We start from the raw sequence: 21970 nt of genomic DNA, 5'->3' as shown, positions 1-21970 counted from the left end.
ATGCAGCCGAAGAAAAACTAAAGGTGGGAGGGGTTCTGGTCAGGTAGGCAAAGTGGATGAAATGTTAGTTCCTATCGAGATGTTAATACACTTGTACACAGTGACATTTATTGATGACTAAATAACAGAACATTCAAGTAACCCAATAAAGGCTGGGTTCAAAATCGCACTGAAAATCAAAAGGGAAATTTTGATATCACAGGCTGATCAAACTTGTGTGAATTTCATCACTCATAATGTTCGGCAGAGCGTATGGCCGCCACAGGTCTGTATGTTTGGGCGTCACGTTCCTCATGAGACGGAAGATGGTGTCCTGGGGGGGGGGGGACCCTCCCCAGACCTGGTTCAGGGCATCAGTGAGCTCGTGGGCCGCCTGTGAGGCTACGTTTTGGTGTTGGATGCACAGATACATCATGTTCCAGACACTCGGACTGGCCACATAAGGCTGGGCATAAGGCTTGACCTGCACCAGGAGGGGTCCAGCAGTTCTAGTGACTAGGAAACAGCAAATCTTGCTGCTGGCTGAGGTCCCGCCTCATGCCACCAGTAGTGAGAAGGGTCAGTCAGGAAAGATGAGGACCACCAACCAATCTCTTTGGGCGTCTTGCTTTTGCCTCTTCTGTCAATTGGTTAACAATCACTTATATTTCCTAAAGCTCCTATAGTCACAGTATATTGAGATGTAGCACATCTTCCCAAAAATCTATTGAGAAACCGTACTAATGACCAGAGAACAGCCAAATGTCTGGTAAAGTGCAGTTACATCAAAATGTAGAAATAGCTGTGACTCCGAAAGGCAAGCAGGTCATCTAATCAGAAGGTTGGTGGTTCAATACCCTGCTCATCTAGTCTGCATGTTGAAGTGTCCTTGGGCAGGACACTGAACCTAGTTGAACACTGAATAGGACGTGATGCAGAAGCACTGTACGAGTGTGTGAATGTATTGTAAAGCACGTTGATTGGTCGTTAGGACTTGAAAGAGTGCCAAATAAATACAGTCCATTTACCAAAGAGAAAGCAGTTCTGCTCAAGGGCTTTGAGTCATCGCCCGCTCTGGGTGCAAATTACAGGATAAATGGTCTGGCAAAATCTCTTTGATGGTTGACGGCCTTCATATTGTCTCAGAACGCATTGTCATCACTCGACCCTCTGACTTCATTTGAGTTCATCCACGTTCACAAAGTCTCGATACTAAATACTAAAAAATATAATTAAAATACTGAAAACAGTAAATATGCTTCAAGTAGATACAAACTGGGCACTCCTGAAAGCAGCCACTTACTGCTCATGCTTTTCAAATGTGAAGCAAAAAATATAGTTTGAAATCACCACTCCCACTGGAGAGAAAATCCAGGAGGAAATCTTTGAAAGTGTGAATTGGAGAAGAAAAATCAATCACAAATGTCTCATTGAAGGTGCTCGAATGTACATATTTTCACTAATGTTGCTCCTCAGCTCTGCAACTTTGTAGAAGTCTGTCGCTCAGCGTACACCACACATTGTGCTGTGCCACATCAGTCTGCATCACTGTTCCACAGCACAAGTGAGCAGTGTTCAAACAATCGAGCCCCTCTCTCTCTTTAAATGGGAGCTTCTGTAAAGCTGCCGGCTCGTATAAAAGGTCTTGAGTGTTGAATCAGTAATTAGTGTGGATGATTTCCTGGTCTTTTATTTTTCATCTTTCAGGATATTTAACTTAAGATTGTCAGTTTCCAGCTACCACATATGTTTACATACTGTAATAGGTCAAACAGCTACCACAATAGCTTTTAAATACGAGTTCATTTAATTTGCTTGATTTTCATCCTTGCCCAGGAGGTTTCGTTTCCTCCTGTTCGATTACACAACTAACTTCCTGAGAGATTATCATGAAACCTTGTTCGGATTAGGGAGGAACTCATTCAATTTTGGTGCGGATCACGTTCTTTAATATTGTGTTTTTCTGCATATTCAGTGTTTTCTCAGAGTAATTCATGGATCGTGTGTTTGTGTGAGAGAGAGCGCAATGTGGTGCAGCCTGATTGGATTTAAGGAGACACTTTCTACTGAGTGATTTTCTTTCTGAAAATGTGTTTGTTTTCCATGTTTTGTTGCTTGTTTTGTAGCAGGGTGCATGCTTCTTGAAGAATTGTTCTATTGTTTGGAAATGTGTTGCTTTTCTAATTGCGGCAATACTAAGCCCGAGTCTAGGCACAGGGAGGTACTAGACCGTTATCATCATCACACCTTCATCACCAAGTAGAACACCAATAAACTGAAAAAGACAAACATAAAAAAATCTTTATACATAGACTTCATGATAGACACTAGTTCTAATTATTAGTGTTTTAATGCTGACCGCAATCGCACAGTATTTCAAATTTTTTGGGGATTATATGATGGGTGTCTGTGGGAGGCTTCAAGAGCAGGGACAGGACATGGTGACGTGTCCAAAATCACCCACTCATTCACAAACCCCTTCTTTACTATATACTGTAGTGACGTCTATATAGAAGACTATATAATGAGCTCATCGGCAGAAGGAAAAAAAGCTTTCGGACATGGCTCTCGCATTTTCTCTGCGCTGTTAATTACGTCATTATCGCAGGATTAATTGTTTATTTTACACTTAGCTTTTAACCTAAAAGTTTTAGTACTAATTGAATGACCATGTTTATATGTAGAAATAAACTCATTTGACTTTTACATTATTATGACAGGTTGAGCTGTTCCTGCTGCCCTCTGTCCTCTCCTCTCTCCCTTTCCTGATGCATTGTGGGAAACAATGAGTCCGCTGTACAGGGTATAAATATTTCACTTAACATTCGGACACTACTACAAAATGTTGAGCTCACCACAAAGTGATTAGTGATTGATTTTGGATTCAGCCGCTCCTATCTCGGCCTCCACATTTGACCACCATCCATTCTCAGCTTGACTCACAGCAAAGCAGCTCAGCATTCACATCGCATCTTCAGCAGGAAATGCACATTCTAGTTAACCTTGATGTGTGTGTGTGTGAGAGTTGGGTCCTTTAATTTGAGGGAATTGGGCTCAGAGAGTCCTTGAATTCGATCTTTAGAAACCCTTTTTTCCTATCATTTTTATAACCCTCCTTTGGGGGGCCATACTAAATGATTGAACATACAGTATATATCACACTAACCTCTAATGTGATGGCTCGACCTGCTGCTGTTTGGTGAGGCGTCCGCTGTCAGATGATGACGATGATCATCCTTCCACCTGGTTTCAGCCAAAACAACTTGTTCCAACAAATCCTCCCCTTTTTGGTAGTTTCGTGAACGGCTTGTGAAGACAGTAATTCCTCCCTCATTTCAAACTCAGCAGTGATCCCATGTACAGAAACAGCTAGTGCTATCTGTTGTCTCATCGCAGCCCCGAGAGAAAAACTAGACACCGACATTCTGAAGCCCAGTGACAGAAGGATGAAATAAGGCCTTTTAAAATAAACAGAGTAAAAGTAGAAACTTTGAAAAATAAAAATACAGCATTAATCCTGATATGATAATAAATACTGTGATTTATGTCCAGACAGTGTAATAAAGAGCAATTTCAATGTTCAGAATGTGCAAACTGTGAGTTGTGCAAATGAGCTTATCGTGGCAGAATCCAGTGGAGTGTGAAAGTAGCAGCTTTGATTGTTCATCACTCGCTCTTCATTGCCCTGATAGCTTGTGGCAGAAGCAAAAAAAAAAGATGTCTCTCAAACTGGTGGTGCGGGCGGAGCGTGCTGCTGCAGTGTTTACCCACGAGGAGGAGTAGGGCACGAGCTGGGGAGTTTCATGCCCTCGTCAGGCAGGGTGGAGAGGAAATGTGAGGGGAGCGCTGCACTAATGGTCTTTGTGGTGTCACAGAGAGTCATTTGCACCAGATTGTAGTCAGTGGCAATCCGGTCACACTGATGCTTCCTGTAATAAAGCGCTCTCTGTTGTGCAGCGGTAGAGGCTGACCAGACAGAGTTCCCAGTCCAAAGCCCTTGTGCCTCCCCAGAGAGAGAGGTCTTTGCTGAGCCTTTTGGAGGATGCAGCCGGAGTTGAGGGGACCCGGAGGTTTGGGTTGGGTACCGAACTCTGTACTTTTAATGGTACAGAGCAATTACGTTGGTACAACCAAGCATCGATTCACATTTATTCAACCAGTGAGAGAGGGAGTAGAATCTGTGGAAAGTCTACGCAAGTGGCCTAAGCATTTATACTCGTGCACTTCAGCGTAGCAAGTGATGTTACATTTCTTTCGAAGGTGGTCATCAGCCTACGGTGTCGAGCTGAAAGCATGGAGCTCAAGTGTGGTCGCACTTTTAAAAAGTTGACAAAGACGACACTGTCTGCAGCATTTGTATTTCGAAATGCAAAGCTGGCTGTGACAACACATCTTACCTGATCAGACACATGGTCAAACATAAAAGCTGAGCAGCGTACCTTTGCCGCGTTAGCTGCGCGCCTGCAGCCAGCATTGAAGACGTCGAACCCTCAATAGACGACAAAACTTAATGTGAAGCATCAACGGCTTAATTAAATCACCAGCTCATTAAATGACCAGTTGGAGAAGTTGGAGAAAGCGCTCTTGTTCACTGTTGGTTAACATTTTCTCTCTCTCGGTTTACTTGCGGATCCTAAACAATTTCCCGGTGCATTCCACCACCTACTGTTTGTTCAGCATGTGTTTCCCTCTTGCCCCGTGAAATTACATTTTCTAGTATAACAGAGAGCTGAGTACTGACAAAAAGTACCAGTGGTCATCAAAAATTAATTGTTGGTACCGGAACTGGAGAAGGTGTTGGATACCCAGGAACCTGGTGGCGTCAGGTCAAGTGAGCTGGAATGTGCAGCAGGAAGTGAGAGCCTTTGTTCTCTTAGACGTTGACATTGATGTCCTTTGTCCTATCGATGCTGAGAGAAAGGTTGTCGGCCTGGCCCCATGTGGCGAGGTCAGCCACCGCTCTCCTGTATGATGACACATCGCCGTACCTGATGAGAATGCGATCGCGGTTGTGTTGCCCCCGAACGTCCCCGCACGCCATCATGTAGGTATTCAGGCTGTGTGCAGCAAGGGGACTGAGGCGGCAGCTCTGCGGGGAGGAGGCGCTGATGAGGTCAGTGAGGATGATGTTCAGCTGCTGATCCTCAATGTCTGGGGGCCTGTCGGAGAGGAAGTCAAACACCAGGCCACAGATGTAGCTGCAAGGGCGGATGGCACAGTGCTGGAAGCTGAGCTGTGTCCTGGCATAGGTGTCCCAGGACCATGTGGAGGTCAGGGTTAGGGCATCATCGACAGAGCCAGGCCTGAGCGGGGAGGGAGAAACTGATGTGGTCCAATGTTAGTTTTTCCTGGCACTTCATTACAACTGATGTTAAAGCTATATATAGGACCGCAGTCACTGAGGCAGCTGGCAGTGTTTCTGGCACAGTGGATGCTGGGTGGGTTCACACTAATGTGCCCTATTACAGAGGGTCCTTAGTAATCAGATATTTGATTTTCCGTTAAAAATCTGCTGAGAATTGAACTTAATTATATCCTAGAACTCGTTTTTTTTTTTTAATGGACTAATTTTATGTTCAGATTGGATGAGGACACTCGGCTGTCCAGGCCTTAATAACATTAACTGCTGCATTCCACTGTACTGTGCATTTTGTGTGGAGCCATCATTAGTGTTTCTATACTTCCACCAGTGCTTTTCCTGCTTTCACAAGTCAAAACGTCTGCTTTGAAAAAACAACTGCTCCACAAAGAGGAAACACAAGGATGTAGTTTGAAGATTTATGTTTAAAAATGTTACTCATTGTTAAACTAATGTATATTAGGACATTAAATTAATCAAAAGTGAGGAGTTTCAAGGTGACTCGAAGAAAGACAAATATGAATAAGTGTTAAAACGTGTACCTAGAAATCAGGTTTATTTCTCTTTTTTTTTTCTTAACTCCTAAATTTTACCGAAGTGTCGTAAGCTGTCAGTGATCATATAAACAATATCAGACATTAATTTGGAAAATGGAGGGGATTTATGACGTCTGAATCAGAGGGGAGGAGGACACGCTCCACTTTGTGATTTAGGCTGACAGGACAGGTGGGAGGCTCTGAATGTCCTGCAAAGTGCCTCTTTTGTCTTGGTCCTTTTCTACAGCGGAGGACAAGTATCCATCCTGCCTTCACCCGCTGTTCTTCTTTTGTTCCTCTCCCAGGGAGCCTGGGCTGCATACCAACCACCTCATGTCAGGCGGGCACTTGTCAAACAGAGAATATGGGGAAGTGCAGTCATGTGTCGCCTTGGATATAGGTTGGTATCTTCCTTTTAGTGGAGCAGCACTTGATTTAGCAGGAATCCACATTATATTATTTATATAAGGAATTTTAAGTGTAACTTTACCCCAGGATTTTGGCTTAATTGTCTTTCATTGGAAATTCCAAAAAAATGCCTTTAGAGCGCAGCATGGAGCTAAGACACGCCTAACTTTCCTGAAGGTCAAGACTACGGTCGTCCCAAGCAGTTTACTTCCGGTGCTGAGACAGCCGGCGGCTAAACCGCGTCTGGGAAGCGTGGTGGTCCAGAGCCATTCCAAACACCGGCACAGGTTCTGGACCGCCACGCTCCTCAGATGCATACTACAAACTGTGTGTGTGAGTGAGACTCCTGAGGGGCTTGAGAGGATGGGGGACGTCTCTGAACGGTGGACAATTTAATGGATTAAGGGGTTTAGTTTCAGCATAGATTTGAAAATGAGGGCAGCTTTCCAGATTCCCACTAATGAAGGGTCCCTGGTGGAAGGATCCCGTCCACCTTTGGTTAAAAACCACAGCCATGACACACGACACACACAAACACACACACTTTTCAGAGTCTCACTTTCATATCAGCAAAATCCTGTTGTGAGACGCTGTACGTGGATCAGTGTATTTAAAATGCTCGTCTGGTCACAGCAGCAGGTTTTTAGGCAGCATCAAGTCATTTTCAGCAAAATGTTGTTTCATAAAAGAGAACTGTGGAAGTCTGACCCAAGTTGCCATGGTAACCCATCCCTCCAGACTGGACTGCTCCTGGTCTGACTCGACTTCAGGATCAGTGTCACCTCAGGCTGAACCTGTGCTTACGATCACATCCTCCCTGTGGGTTCCTCTGTACCGTGGGCACGAATCACCGGTTCACTGCAGGTCAAACTGATGCGCTTCCTGTGAACTGGGAAATTATTTCCACTCAACATAAACAGCATGTGCTGCATTTACAATGAAACAAATTATCAATTTCAAGTCGTGGCTGTAACTTCAGTCTAAGAAGTGTATTGATTAGTGTCACCAAGAACAAACAAAACAAATCAAAATATTCATACTTAAACATTATTGAGCGAGCCAAGTATTAAAATCCAATTGACTTCCTAGGAAAAAAAAAAAATTACTATAATAACAATAATAATAATAATATATCAACGATGGAGAAGAGGCCCGACACATATGTCCATGATGTTGACTATGTCAACGACAGATTAGAACAACAAAACATTACCCATCCCTGGCCTCCTCTAAATTAAGATACTTAATTCAAAACATTGTACACATTTCCTCCTGTACAAGTATCTGCATGGTAAATATCTTGTGCATTAACTTTCAGCAGGTAAAACTTGTGACTTGGCTTGTTTTTGTTTGTCTCTAAATGTTTATTTTGGACTGGTAGCATCGGTTTTATCTGTTCTTACGCCCTGAGTCTGGTTTGCTCTGACAGCCTCACTTCACTGAGCCTTTATGAAACAACTTTCCCTGGTCAGCAACAACAGGTTTTCACTGGCTTTGTTTAAACCTGCAGCGCCACACTTTTGGATCAAACTGCAGTAACTTCACTTCGATGGAAACAACCACGCCACTTGTCTGTTGCCCGATTTCCAGGCCTAAATGTCACATTTGCTTTGTCCTTGGATTTGCCCTCCGGGTCTGAGATGACGGAGCGCTGCCCAAAGCGCTCATTAAAGCCCCGAAGGGAGACGTCCTCCTGTCATGCTATCGACACCACTTCCTGCTCCATGGCTGTGGAAGAGAGACGATGTTAGCTCATTAACAGCTCGTGCCTGAACCTCAATCAGACGTGTTCAGCCGAGGGAAGAGAAAACTGTGTCGTTTTCCAAATGATTGGTGGTGACTGGTTACCCGGAGACACCAGTATTGATGGTTAACCGTTCATGAACTGTTATATAAAATGTCAGTGTTCCACTAAAGCTATAATTGTGTGAATGAACATCAGAGTTTTTGCACATTGAATAATGCATTTATGAGTGTGCATGAATAATGAATGTCATGCATAATTCAATGCTCAGCTATGATAGTTCAAACTTTTTAACATTGCAACATTTTGTACTTTTAAATCCCGAAAAAACCACAGAGTTTGTCCTGGCACTCTCTCCCTGCCATGGCAGACAGGTGGATGGAGAAGAGCTACTGAAGCTCACTGGAAAAATAAAACCTGAAACTTTGAGAAGCAAAGTGTGATGTGACCTGGGGACCTGGCTGGACACGGTGCTGGTGTTATGCAGGAGGTCGGTGTAATCAAAGAGGGAGAGGATCAGTCTGTGGTGCATGAGGATGAGTTACATACACCAGCCTCATAACAAGGCAACAGCTGAGGGGCTGGTCGTACACTGCAGCTCACACACTGCATGCAGATACGGAGGGAAAGTCTGAGACCTCTGAATAACCCTGAGGAACAGGAAAGAAATATGAAATATAAAATGAAATATGTGCTGTGAACTGGCTTTTAAACATATATTGTTGTTGTACTTTAAAAGTAAAACATTGCTGTTGTAAAACAAGAGAAACTAGAGGGTCGGTCTAAGTGTACTGTATACTTCAGCCAAGGCTAATACCCTATCTAGCCATGTTAAAGGTTCAGTGTGTAGGATTTAGCGACATCTTGTGGTGAAGTTGCATGTTGCAGATGATTACCCCTCACCCAGTTTGGGCTACTCTAACAAACATGGCGGCCTCTGTAGAGAGGACCCAATGTAAATATAAAGTATTTAGATATAAAGGGCCCATTCTAGGATAATGAAAACAAAAAAATTGTACAATTTAGATGAAACACACCAGTGAAATCCTGAATATGATTATTTTATATTCAGTTTCTGCCAATAGATCCCTTTCACCTACATCTTACACACTGAACCTTTAAAGCAGAGTTTACATAGACGGTTGCGACCTGACATATTTGTCCTGCCACTGTTTCATAATGAACTCAAAACATTTTCTACACTTCTCATGAATACATAAGAGATCTCTAACTTGGTGTTATAGCTGTGTGCAGCACTACTTGTCGTTTGCTCGTGCAGCGCAGTTCTCTCTCTCTCATGCGGTAACTTGTCTTTCACTACTTAGTCTGTGTACCTGTCACTCGGAATCTGTTGCACGTGAGAGCGTTCGTGCTCATGCACCCCGCCACTGCCATAGATTGAATTAATTCTGGAAAAGCTGTTGTAGAGAATAAAAAATATCCCTGCATCTTCCCACTTTTTTTATTTAGTTTACTTCTCTAACCCATACAGCATCTTTCCACCAAGTTGTGTCGTAATCCATCGAGTCGTTTTATTGTTATCCAACTAACTAACAAAACGAAAAGATAACCTCCAGGGCGGAGCTAATTATCCCCAAGCCCCAACCAGATGCCTGGTTAATGACTTTATCTGCTGAGCAACTTTCATACAGGGAATGAAGCTCTACGTGATTCAATTAGTTAATTCTCCCATGAGGGGGAAATTCACTCAGCGTAACATCACTGTACGTTCACATTCCCCCCGACAAACCACGTCCCAAGAGATTAGTGAAAATATTTTCATTGTTGAGTTATTTTTCACACACACACACACACACACACACACACACACACACACACACACACACACACACACACACACAGGAGTGAAAACAGGTATTAGTTACACCGGCGCACAGTATAGTAATTTAAATAAAATGTCAAATATACAAACCTGAGGAAATAACAACCCTAGATTTGTCCACTTGAGAGCTTGTAGCTCAGCTATGTTCAGCTGCTAATGGCAGGAAGAAGGTAAAGAGGACTCAGTTGAGAAGCTGCTTTAACAAGCTGCAGCTACAACCAATTCACACTTTGCATGAATTTGACACGGTTTGTCCCGACTGCAGCAACAAAGCTTTCATGAGTTCTGTACTGCTGTGAGTCCTGCCTCTGAATGGCTTCTTCTCCATAGCAACCAGGCTCATTCATGTTGTTGTAATCAGTCCCAATTCAGCACGCCATGAATATATCACAGAAACAAATTGTTGTTATTAAAGCATTATTCAGCCTCCCATGTTATTATGTTAAATATTAAAGATAATGAAATAAAATACTAGAACAGTGAGAAGGTTCTGGTTCTGGTGCAGCCGGGGCCTTTCCTAACCCCCCCCCCCCCCCCCCCCCCCCCCCCCCCCCCCGTCAACTGTCACCAGGAGGACCTGTGTGGCAGCACATTACATATTTGAGATAAACCAACTAGAATAGTAATTAGTGGAGCGCCAACCTCTGCCTGTAGGGCCACTACAGTCCCCATATAAAAACACATTTAAATTCACTAGAACTGGACTTTCATTTAGATCAGCACCAAATCCCAGCACACACAATCTTAGAAGTCTCTGTCTGTCTCTATGTGGAACGGGCATTTCAGAACTGGTCCATGTTCCGCTTCACGCTTGGCTTGTGTATTGTTAAGAGCACGAGGAGGTGCAGTGTTGATTATGATGGGATATTGACATGTGATACGTTCAATATTAAAAAGAGGTGACCACCAGCGGCGGCGGCTCGGACTCATCAGTGTAAGTGAGGTTGTTGATCTCAACAACATGTAAAGGTCTGCACGTTGGCTGCCCCTCCCTCCTCTTTGTATTTGTGAATGTGTGAATGTGTGTGTGTGTGTGTTTGTGTGTGTGTGTGTGAGTGATTGATTGACATGGCAGGTTTTAGGCAGGGGCGTGGTTTTCAATCTGCATGACTCTGCAGCTTAGTCCCACTAATCACCCGCTGCAGTATAAGAACCCAGGTCTTCCTTCCACTCGTCGGCAGATAATGCAGTTTAATACCCAGTAGTATTGCCCAGTACAGGCTCCAGTATTTTCTTCTTTTTTTGCTTTTTGCCTCTTGTTCATATCCTGTGTTTTTGCCTGCGTCAGGTATCTAGCTGCCAGCCTGTTAGTTATCCTGCCTGTCCGTCCTGCCAGTATCCTGTCTGCCTGTCTGCCTGTCTCCTGTCTGATCGTTCGCCCTGCCGATCTGTCCATCGGTGGACCTGCCCTGCCTGAGAACTACAGCTACTCGTTCTCTGCCAGTCACGGGCTGATCCTTCAGCGAGAGGTCACCAAACATCACCTTGTCACTCGGGAATCTGTTTTGCACATGAGAGGGACGTTTATCCTTGTGCACCCATACAACTGTCATAGATTGAATGACTTCCGTGGGAAACAGAGAAAGCCAAACAAAAACTTGGATCCGCCCCCTAATCTGCATCCACACTCAAATGAAGTGGATTCTTCCTGACCCGTACTACTTCATTCTGCTAGGTTTCTTGGTAATCTGTCCAGTAGTTGCAGTTTCCAGTGCGTAAGTATGTATAAAAACAAACCAAACAACCAAAAAAGAAGGACAGGATGAAAACGGAGGTAATGGGACCAGTGTTGGGTCATTATCTGGTTCAAGTCATTGTCTTTCATTCAGTTGTTTTCAGATTTGTAGTCTGTATTGTCAGACATATTCTCTCCATATATACAAGTCAAGGGTCCAAAGCCAATTTAATGATGCTTTATATCCTCAATGTCACCCCCACACTTTATAAATACATTATTTTGTGACAGCGGGCAATGCAGTTATTTTGATGAAATCTATACAGTTGGAATCGGTTGTGTTATCCCTGCAGCTGTGAACATCAGAGTCTCACTGTGCAGGTAAACTGCAGCCCTGCAGGCAGTGGGAAAGGTGAACACAGTAAAACCAGTGCTAATAAGAGAAAATAGATCCTGTTATTGGAAAACATTCATCCTGATCAATAATAAAGAGCAGGAAAGCATAGATCCATACGATCCTCAGCGAGCACCGCCGGCTACAGCTTTTGATTTTCTCACCTCCCGCCGTGCGCGCTACAGAGGCGTGGAGACGTTTTAACTCGCCTGCCGGCTTCACGCAACATTATCTTCATGCTTCCACTTCCTGTGTAAATGTATGTAACAAGGTGATCTGCCGGTCCCACAATACCACGGCACATCTGTCAGAAAAGGCGCCGCACAGGGGTCCCCTGTGAATATCTATAAGCCCCCGCAAGCTTTGTCCCATTTCAGCTGAGCAAACCACAGGAGATGAAGGGGGCAGAGGGCACCGCTAGATGTGCTTCAACTGCCAATAGGAAATGTCAGCCCCCTCTCGCAGACGAAGAATAACAAATAGCCCCTTGAGTGTCTTGACAAGCGTTGGTGGCTGCAGCAAACTTCCCTCACCCCCCCGTCCGCAGAGAATTACGCATGACAAGAGAAATAACCCCCCCCCCCCCCCCCCCCCGCTGCCTGGGAAATGTATCTCATCTGCTGCTTGAAGACATTTTGACGGGAGTATCGTACATATTTCATCACTTGTCTCAGGTAATGCTCGTCAGTACCGTCATCAAGAGTCGTAAACAGGAAGGGTTTGATATTATTTACCTTCGGTGTGAAAGCTGAACCCGGGATTATTATTAATGTCGAAGCGCATCAGCAGAAAGAAGAATCATTTCTTCTCATTTAATTCCACATTTCACATTGTCGTCAGAAATCCCGTCCCTTTTTTTGGGAAACTGTTCAAAAACCGGGCTCAATTTATTTGATTTTTCTACAGCTGCTTGAATGATGCCAACAGTCATTTCCTGCAACTGCACTATCAGAAGCTTTCAGACACACACACACACACACACAGACAGACACACACATACACACACAGCGGGTTGGTCCGTTTGACACTTTAAAGTTGGAGCATCTTGGTGACACAGAAGTGACATTGATTTTACAGGACAGCCAACTCTGCGACCGCTCTCCTGCTCTCCGTGTTTGTCAGCGCCCCGTCTGCCTGGAAGCTGCCAAAGAGAATATCTGATCATTTTCATTTAGAAACACAGCATTCAAAATGGAACCTGACGGCCATTGATCACTGCTAAAGTAGATGTACCCCAGCACCTAAATTTGACCTCTTCACTTATATATACCATCTATCATCCTGTGAGAAGAGACGGGTCGTATTGTGTATGTGTTCTTTTATTGAAACTTCTTATTGATATACAATATATGTCCCTCACACTGCGTCCTGGGCTCAGACGTATCAGTTCGTCCAATTTATTTCATCCAGGTTTTAGCTCAGTGTCAGACTGCACACAGTGTCTGTTCATCGGATGTGGTGGTCTGACATACAAACTGTTTCATTTAGCTCAAAGCACTTAACATAGGTGTAGACTTTTATGTGTGGTTATTATATCTACCTACTAATTCCAGAAACATCTGTCTGTAAGTACAACGCATCTACTTGTCGACTCTTTATCGACTCTTAATTTTAAACTGCATTTTCAGTTAAAAAAACTAAGGGGCGGGGCTTTACTGTCAGTCTGGGGACTGAGGTGAACATGTCTTCTTCTACGTCCTTGAATAAACGACATCAGTGCTCATCATCTGGCCCGTCAAATAATTTTGATGGTTGGATTACTTTTATTTCACCATGTCGGACTGACATAGACCAGACGGATTCATACCTGAGGACTTGTGGTTGATCCACAGGTTGCATGGGGTCGTAAGAATGTACATTTCTGATTATAATGGATCAATTTAGGTGCCTGAAATAGGCCAATTGGACCAGTCATCAGGAGACAATTTGTCTCTATTTGGGTGAAACTAAATTCCAAATGCTGCAGCACATTGCAAAGAGAATCTTGTGCATTCCTGCAACGACCGCTGTGAGCGCTCATTCTGCACCGCAGGGTGCAGCATTGAGGGGAGGCGCAGTCGCCTAAATCCTGGCACAGTGGATGCTATTATATTTTTGGAATGCTCATACGGGTGCGGGTCCCTAAATTGCAGAAAGTTATTCTTTCAGGAAGGTGAGTCAAGCATAAGTGTGAATTAGAATGAAATCAGAGCCGATCCGTGTATCTCTAACATGGAAGTAATTGCAATTCTCTTTTAGTATTATTTGTGATTTATGTCTCCATGGAATTGAAAGAGTTTTTGCATTGCATTACATTAAACAATAAACAATTTGGTTTTAAATGTGAACAATTTCCCTGGAACTCAGCAGAGTAAATCAAGGGAAATGCTGTTTTATAAGGAATTTGAGATCTGTGGAACATTATGTGACAGTCACACCGCAAATACCTAAGGCCACTGTCTGCAAATAAAAACCAGCTGCCACGACGCAGAAGGTCAAGTAACACAGTGACCAGAATGAAAAGATTCTGTGCAGGAGCTGCTCGAGGAGCAACGTGTCACTCTTTTGATGTGTGTGTGTGTGTGTGTGTGCATGGTCATCACTTAGAGACAAGGACAATGGTTTTCAGTGTGTGCTGATGTGATTCTGAGCATCAGTGTCTTACAGTAATGCTGATGGCGACCACTTTTCCCAACCACTGAAGCCACTAAAGCGTCGGTTACACGCTAAGCAGGAGGGCGCTGGATGGAATGTAAACCTCTGCGATGTCCTCAGCTGACCAGACCACAGGCGACATTGTGCTGAGTCAGGGTCAGGGAAGATACAGTTTGGCCTGGTGGTGGCGCTGAAGGAGACGTCACAGGGACCAGAATCAAGTTTCTTCTTCACGGCACTGCGACTGTGCACACACAATATTTTAGTCATTTCAAATGGGAGATAACTATTTATGAATATTATAGTAGCCTACTGTGTGTATCTGTGTGTGTGTGTGTGGTCAAGGAATTACTTTTAAAGGTGTAGTACGATGTTAGATTTATTAAAAAAGAAAATAAATTATAGCTACTTTCCATTTTATTTCTAATTAGTCATTCATTTAAAAACAATCTTCAACTTGTTACAAAAACATGATACATTTTTTTCAAAATGTTTAGTTGAGAATTATTTTTAATTGGGCTGACTTCTTTTATTCATCCATGGTGAAATGCGATTATCGCTCCATGAGATCATTTGGCAGCCAACAGTGGACTCCCACAGTTTCAAACAGTACTTTTTTTGGGGAATAAAAAAACAAATGATTCTCTGATAAGTGTAAACTGAGCCCACAAGTATAGTCAAAAAATTAAATACTTATAGCATGTTGTATCCCCGATGGCTGCTATCTGGGTCACATAATGATTTAAATGTATTGGTGACAAACCACTCCACAGTCTCTTAGTCAGTGGCTCTCAGATTGGTCTCCAACCTCCTCTGTACGAGTCTTCCAGTGTCCCCAGTCTTCACCTGGCTGGCCAAGTCCTTTCTGGCCATTGACAAACTTGACTGCACCATGAGAGCAGCATTTTGTGGAGCCAGCTCCACGTTCTCCCCCTCTGACTCCTGAAGTCCTCAGTGGAGGGCACAGTCGGGGCACAGTGGGCAGTACAGTTAGACGAGGTGGGCAGTTGTGTGTTTGTTTTAACATGTCAGTGCCAGCTGCATCTAAATTCCCACATGGAGGTATGAAAATCAGGTTTACCTCATAAATGGGCACGGTGGAGCTTTGGTCTGGACTCTTTTTGACAGAAGCTGCTTGTCATATCTGAGGATGACGAGCTGTGAGTGGGGGGCCATGGTCATCAGGGAGTGTGTGTGTGTGTGTGTGTGTGTGTGTGTGTGTGTGTGTGTGTGTGTGTGTGTGTGTGTGTGTGTGTGTGTGTGTGTTTAACCGAGTGTGTGTGTGTGTGGCTAAATCTCCAGATGGAGGTGTAAACCTGTGCTAGCCACCTTTTGGGGAAAATAACAGATTTCAGAGCCATCACTTTGTCAGACTAATGGAAAAATAATTGTGAGTGTTAAATGAGCAGACAATGCTGAAGTGACTCAACATCTGCACTAATGATTTAAAAAAAAACTTTTTCTTGTTGTTGTTGTGTAGTAACAGATTAGTTCCACGCTGAAATAAACCCCTTCCCCTCCCCCAGAGCCCAGACTCAGTATTTCATTTTCATATTCCAAAGTCATAATGTCACATCTTTGTCTCGCCCCTGTTCCAGTAGCTTCTCTAATTCAATGTGAGCTCTTACTCAGAGTGGAATTTCCCTGCAAGCTACAGGTGCTTGGAGCAGCTCAAAACAAAGAATGTATCATACTTTTTCCTCTTTGGATGCTCCAAGCACGTGTATCATAACACCTCAGATAGACAAGCATCAACATTTAAGCAGTGGCCTGACTGGGTTTCCTCAAACGATGGCTCACTTGACCACAGACACTACGATTGTGGTTCTTCTTCCGTTGTTTGGCTTTTGGTAGTTAAGTTGTATCTTTAGCATTTGTGTTTTCTGTTAATGCGCCTGTGTGAGACAGCTCAGCCAATGTTGGGCTATTAGTGATTTTAGTTTGGTAAAACATTAACAACTTTATACACAGCCAAAGTCATAATGTCACATTCTCGCCTCTGCTCCAGAAGCTTCTCTAATTCAATGTGATCTCTCATTCAGTGCTTCTTTCATCAGTTTCTGGAGTTTCATTTTCATATTCTTTGATGAAGAATCAGCCTCCTCCTTGAGGCCTTCGTGGTTTTAAGAAAGTTTCATAATGATTACCTTGCATGACAAGAATAGTGAATAGATTCATATCATTTTTCAAAATGCTTCCATCCGCATCTACACATGTGAAGGAGGCCAAAGAACTCACTGTAGAAAAACACTGTGTTCCAAAACTGCATTTAAGTTACTAGTGTTGGTAAAAATATCAGTGGGTTTCAGAGATTTTCTTACATCTGAAGTAAAACTTTTAAGTTCATTGCGGCAGTCTAAGGCTACATCCACATCGTCATGTGAAAATGTATCAACTCTGGCGTCCACACTACTCTGCAGATTTAGAGCCGCTAAAACGGAGAGTAGTGTTTTTAGTTTGAAAACTCCGGTGCTACATTTTTGTCTAGACGAGCAGAAACTGAGATGTTAGGAAATGATGTCGCAGACACTCACAACCACTTGCTGTTTGGGTCGTTGCGGTTAGGACAGTGGTTCTCAAACTTTTTCTGTCATGCCCCACTTTGGAGCTAGGATATTTTTCATGCCCCACCCGCTCCCCTGCCCCAACAAAATTATGACAAAATGGGCCAAGTTTAACATGTGTATTTACCTAAAATACACATGAACATTAAATTCACATTACTTTCAGGAATTTCTGATGTGCAAATAAAAAACCTTTTTCAAACAACTTTTTGTGACATTTGCCACTTTTTTCAAAGAACAGTGCAATAACTTTGCTTAAATCCAACTTAATTGAAGTACTTTTGGTGACATTTATCACTACATTCCTCCATCAGTCTGTACTTTTTCAAAAATAGAGAAAAAATAAATTAAATTATAATCACTTTGTTACAACGATGATAAAGCTCAACCAAAAAGAACACATGCATGTGACTGGGGTGTAATGTTTCTAAGTGTCTTCTTAATTTGTTGGGTCTCTGTCAGCTGCCAGAGTTTTCAGACCTAAAAGACACACTGGTCTCTCCTCGTGTCCTCCTTCATTCACTGGGAACCCAAGAGCAAGATCGGCTTCATCGTACTTTCCTTTCAACTTGGTTTGTGAACACTGTGTCTTGTTTGTCACTGACCGGCTGCTTCACGTGAACGAGCTCTGACCTCACTGTGTGTGTCTGAGCGAGTGAGTGGGGGCGGGGGGCGGAGCCCCGGGGCCTGTGTGTGTGTGTGTGTGTGTGTGTGCGCTGTCTGGGGGCACACACACACACACACACACACACACACACACACACACACATTCGCCCGCTCCTGGTATTTCATGCTGGCCTGATACGATGATGATTTAACAAATAAACGTGAACGTGAGTTCACTGTTCGCGAAAAATATGCGCGACATGCACAACACTGTACAGGAGCCGCTGCAGAGCCGCGGGTTGCGACCCCTGGTTCCGGCGAAAGAAGGATTTGTTTACTGTTCCACCGTTAGAGAGATGCGGACGTTAAGCATTAGTTCCGCCTCACATTTCCCCCTCCCGGTCGCGCGCCCCACCTGTTATGCCTCTGCGCCACACAGTTTGAGAATCACTGGGTTAGGACAAAGCCTTCGTTGATTTGTCGGGCTCCGATCACATCACACCTTCTCAGAAGAAAACCACTTGAAATATCCTCAACTAATAGTGTAAAATACAACATGGATAATTAATTAAAAGTGTTGCTGACCTTGTTTTATTGTTTTATTATACAACCGCTTACATGCGTAGGAGACAAGTTGCCTTGGTCTTTCTGCAATTAACAACCGAATGCTTCCTGTCTACACCAGCATTTTCAGGCGTGTTAGTATGGACGGAGATTAAAATCGATTCAGAGCCAAAACGCTCATATGGACAAGATCCAACTTTTAATCAAACAAAAACGCAGCTTATATGTAGTTTCATGAACTTGGGGAAGTAAACATATGGAAGGTGGTTCAGCAGAAGGTTATGTCCAAATTAAGTCATATTACTTAATATAAGGACTAATTAGCTCTACACCACAATGCTAGAATAATGCTGATTCTTTATCTGCTCTTCGTCTGCAGGGAGTAGACAGTTAGGTTGCTGACTTTATTACCTGACATGTGCTGCTTTAAACGTTTAAAGTCTTAAAGCGTGATATCATGTACAGTATGTGGCCATCAAGTGCATATTTAACCTTTAAAATGTTCTTGTTTTGAAATGAGTCACCTCGAAGCATTCAAGTCAGTGTTTTACTGTTCTGGCACTCACAGTAGTTTAATGATGTAGCTTCAGTGTAGCTGCAGCAGTCACAGTTTCCTTGACGAGCTTGACGAGCCTAGCAACAGTAACTCAGAGGGATGGGGCTTCGGCTGGAACCCAACAAGCGAATATCATAGAGGAAGAAAAAGAAAATGAATAGAACTCTCAGTGACAGCAGCTTGTCAGTGAGCAGCCAGCTCTGTGTCAAATGCATGAGTACAAACCACACCTTAACAAGAACTTAGTCAGATCATTTATTAAAGAATAAAGATGCAGATGGGGGGGGGGGGCGGGCTGGTAGAAAAACTCTGTGATCCTCCGAGATCTGGCATCTTACAATCGGGTCTGCTTGAAGTTCTCGTCCCCGTTCCCACAGGAGAGAGGAGACATCAGGGAAGGAGTTGAGTGACGAGGCGAGGGTGGAGCGAGTGTAAATAAATCACACAGAGAGACTTATTGAATTGCATTAGTGAATATACATGTTTGTAGATGTAGATTATTTACATGGTACCAGTGTGGTTCTTCTGCTGAACTCGCGTTATGAAAATACCATTTGAAGCTGTCATCTGAGTTCTCTCACAGACAGACAGGGCGGGCAGATGTTGTCTTCCGGGGAAACAGGAATCTGGTATTTCTCAGAGGCAGAGCTGTCGGGAGTCAGAAATTGGTTCAGGTGAAAGCTCAGTGGGCAGGGAAACCAGTTTTCAAGTCGGCCACAGGATGATGAATTGATAAGTGTCTGGTTCACTGAAACAAAAAACAAAAAAAAGATTTGTGATTTTATTACGCATTGCTTTCATTCATCCGGAGCGTTCCACAGTCTTGGTCAGTGGCTTTTTGGTCCACAGCCCTGTCAGGTGATACTCCTTCACTACCTGGCTCTGACTTTAAACTAATTTCTATAAACAGATTCTTCATGGGAATATGTAGAATCCGTAGATGAGGGACAAGATTCTGGGGCGGGTCTTTTTATATTTTCCGCATTCATATTCAGATAGCTGTTAAGATTATAGCCAAAATATTGTAGGGACCTAAAACACGTACAAAAAGTATCACTGTTCGACTCTTCTGACTCGGATTGTAAATAGTGGACTGCAAACGGAACACAGAGTAAACAGGGAATGGCTACTGGACGTATGGGACTGCAGTGTTCGCCTGATAGCTAGCTCTATTTTTCAGCGGCTGTCCTTTTTGCAGAAAGATCTCACATCTCGTGATGGTTAAGTTGACATTTTGGTCGGCATTTATAGGACATCTCTTTTTTCAGAAGTTGTATTCTTTTAGTTCATTCGCCCTTTGTGTGTGCTGCCTGTTAGAAACGTCATTGACTCGCTCTCTGTACATTTTCCTGCTGTATTCTCACATTTTCCAGTCAAGAAAGGTTCCGGAAAACGTCAGGAGCAACTGATTTTGACAGTTGCATTCTCACATTCAGCACCTTGGAAAATTGACCAGTCATCAGTGCACATCTGACAGAAACACAACATACACATACTGTAACCAGGCCTAAAATGAACCATGCAAACATACAAACTTAACTGATTATTTGAAATAGGTATAATGTACCTTTATTCTGGCTGGTTGCTTATGAAGAAGACCAATGCCTGAAATTGCACAACATCGTTGCAATAATATTTACAGAGGAAGACAACTGAGAAGTTAGATTCATATGAAATAAAGGGCTTGGTGTGTCGCCCCTTTTTCAGAAAAAAAAGTCATATGCAATTATTCACATCACATCTAAACTTTATTAGATCTTCAATATTCATTTTCAAACACAATCTATCATCCCTAAATGAAGGATATGTGCAGTAAAGTTGCTTATTTTACCAGCTGCCATTTGAGCATGAACATTATTATCAGACACCTGTAGCGGTAAGTAGCATTTAGTATTTTTCAAGGTATTTCACTCTCTACCAATTTACGTGATGGACCAACTGACAGAATGACAGAGCCATCTCTATTGTGACACGGCACAACAACATCGACCAAGGTTATTGGATCCACATGATAGAATAAGAGAGAAAATGTTTGTCTCGTTGGTTGGATGACTCAGTCGAACACGAGTTTGTCTAATTGGATAACAGAGGAAAACAGGAAGAAGAAAAAGAGCTTGAGGCATGAGTGACAAATGAAAAAAGAGAATGTAAATGTAATCACCTTCCGATTAACTTTAGGCTCCATTAACTTAACATGGCTACATTCTCTGTTTCTGTAATGAGACAGATGCATGTTTTATATACAGGAGAGAAAGAATAAGGTTTCCCAGCCAGTGTCTGCTTTGTACTTGTTGAGTGTTCGGGCCTCAATTAGCGTAGCAACAATTTTCTTTTTGACATTGGAAACAATCCATCCAAAAAGAAAATGGCAAAATAATTTCCCACTGTTGGAAACAGATTGGAAACGCAGAACTTTTAGAAAATGGCAATAGCCCGACTGGAAATAAAGCCTCAACACTGTTTTACCACTTTAAAAAATCGTTTGGGATGCTGGGTTGACTTTAAAGCAACAGCAGCGCATCTTCACACTTTAACACCAATGTGTAATTTTAGCCCAAACTTCCTTTCCCTCCGATGGTCATGTTCACACCTCAACACTCGTCACTCGTCTTGATGAGCTGTCTGCTGTGGAATGGCATTGTGCCCGAGGCTGAGAGATAACCAGGAACCATAAAGTCCAAACAGAGAGGACGCAGATGGTGAACACAGCCAATGTGCAATAAAAAAAAAACGATATTTGCAGTGTTTTGGTTGGATGTCATTTTCCGCATTGTTTAGTCTCTCCCTTCTTTTTGGTTCCACCCGTTTTTTATAAATACTTAATGTTACGACGATCTTATACAACCCAACAAGTCCAGGTCAAATGGTTAACAGCCGAAAACGTGATAACTATGAACACACATAAGTACATACTTAAAATTCATATCCAACTTTTGTCTATCACCCCGATTCATACTGATTCATGCATAACGACTAAGACTGTTTGGCTCTTCCTTGCTTCCTCTTACAGTTTGACTCAACCATTGACATTTTCCCCCCATACTGCCAAACACGTCTGGAAATGGATGTGTTCACTCAGCAGTGGGTGATACTTTAAGACCTTTAATA

This window comes from Hippoglossus hippoglossus, chromosome 22, assembly GCF_009819705.1.
Source record: "Hippoglossus hippoglossus isolate fHipHip1 chromosome 22, fHipHip1.pri, whole genome shotgun sequence".
Taxonomy (NCBI): domain Eukaryota; kingdom Metazoa; phylum Chordata; class Actinopteri; order Pleuronectiformes; family Pleuronectidae; genus Hippoglossus; species Hippoglossus hippoglossus.
The sequence above is the reverse complement of the archived record's forward strand: the minus strand, read 5'-3'. Positions refer to the sequence as shown.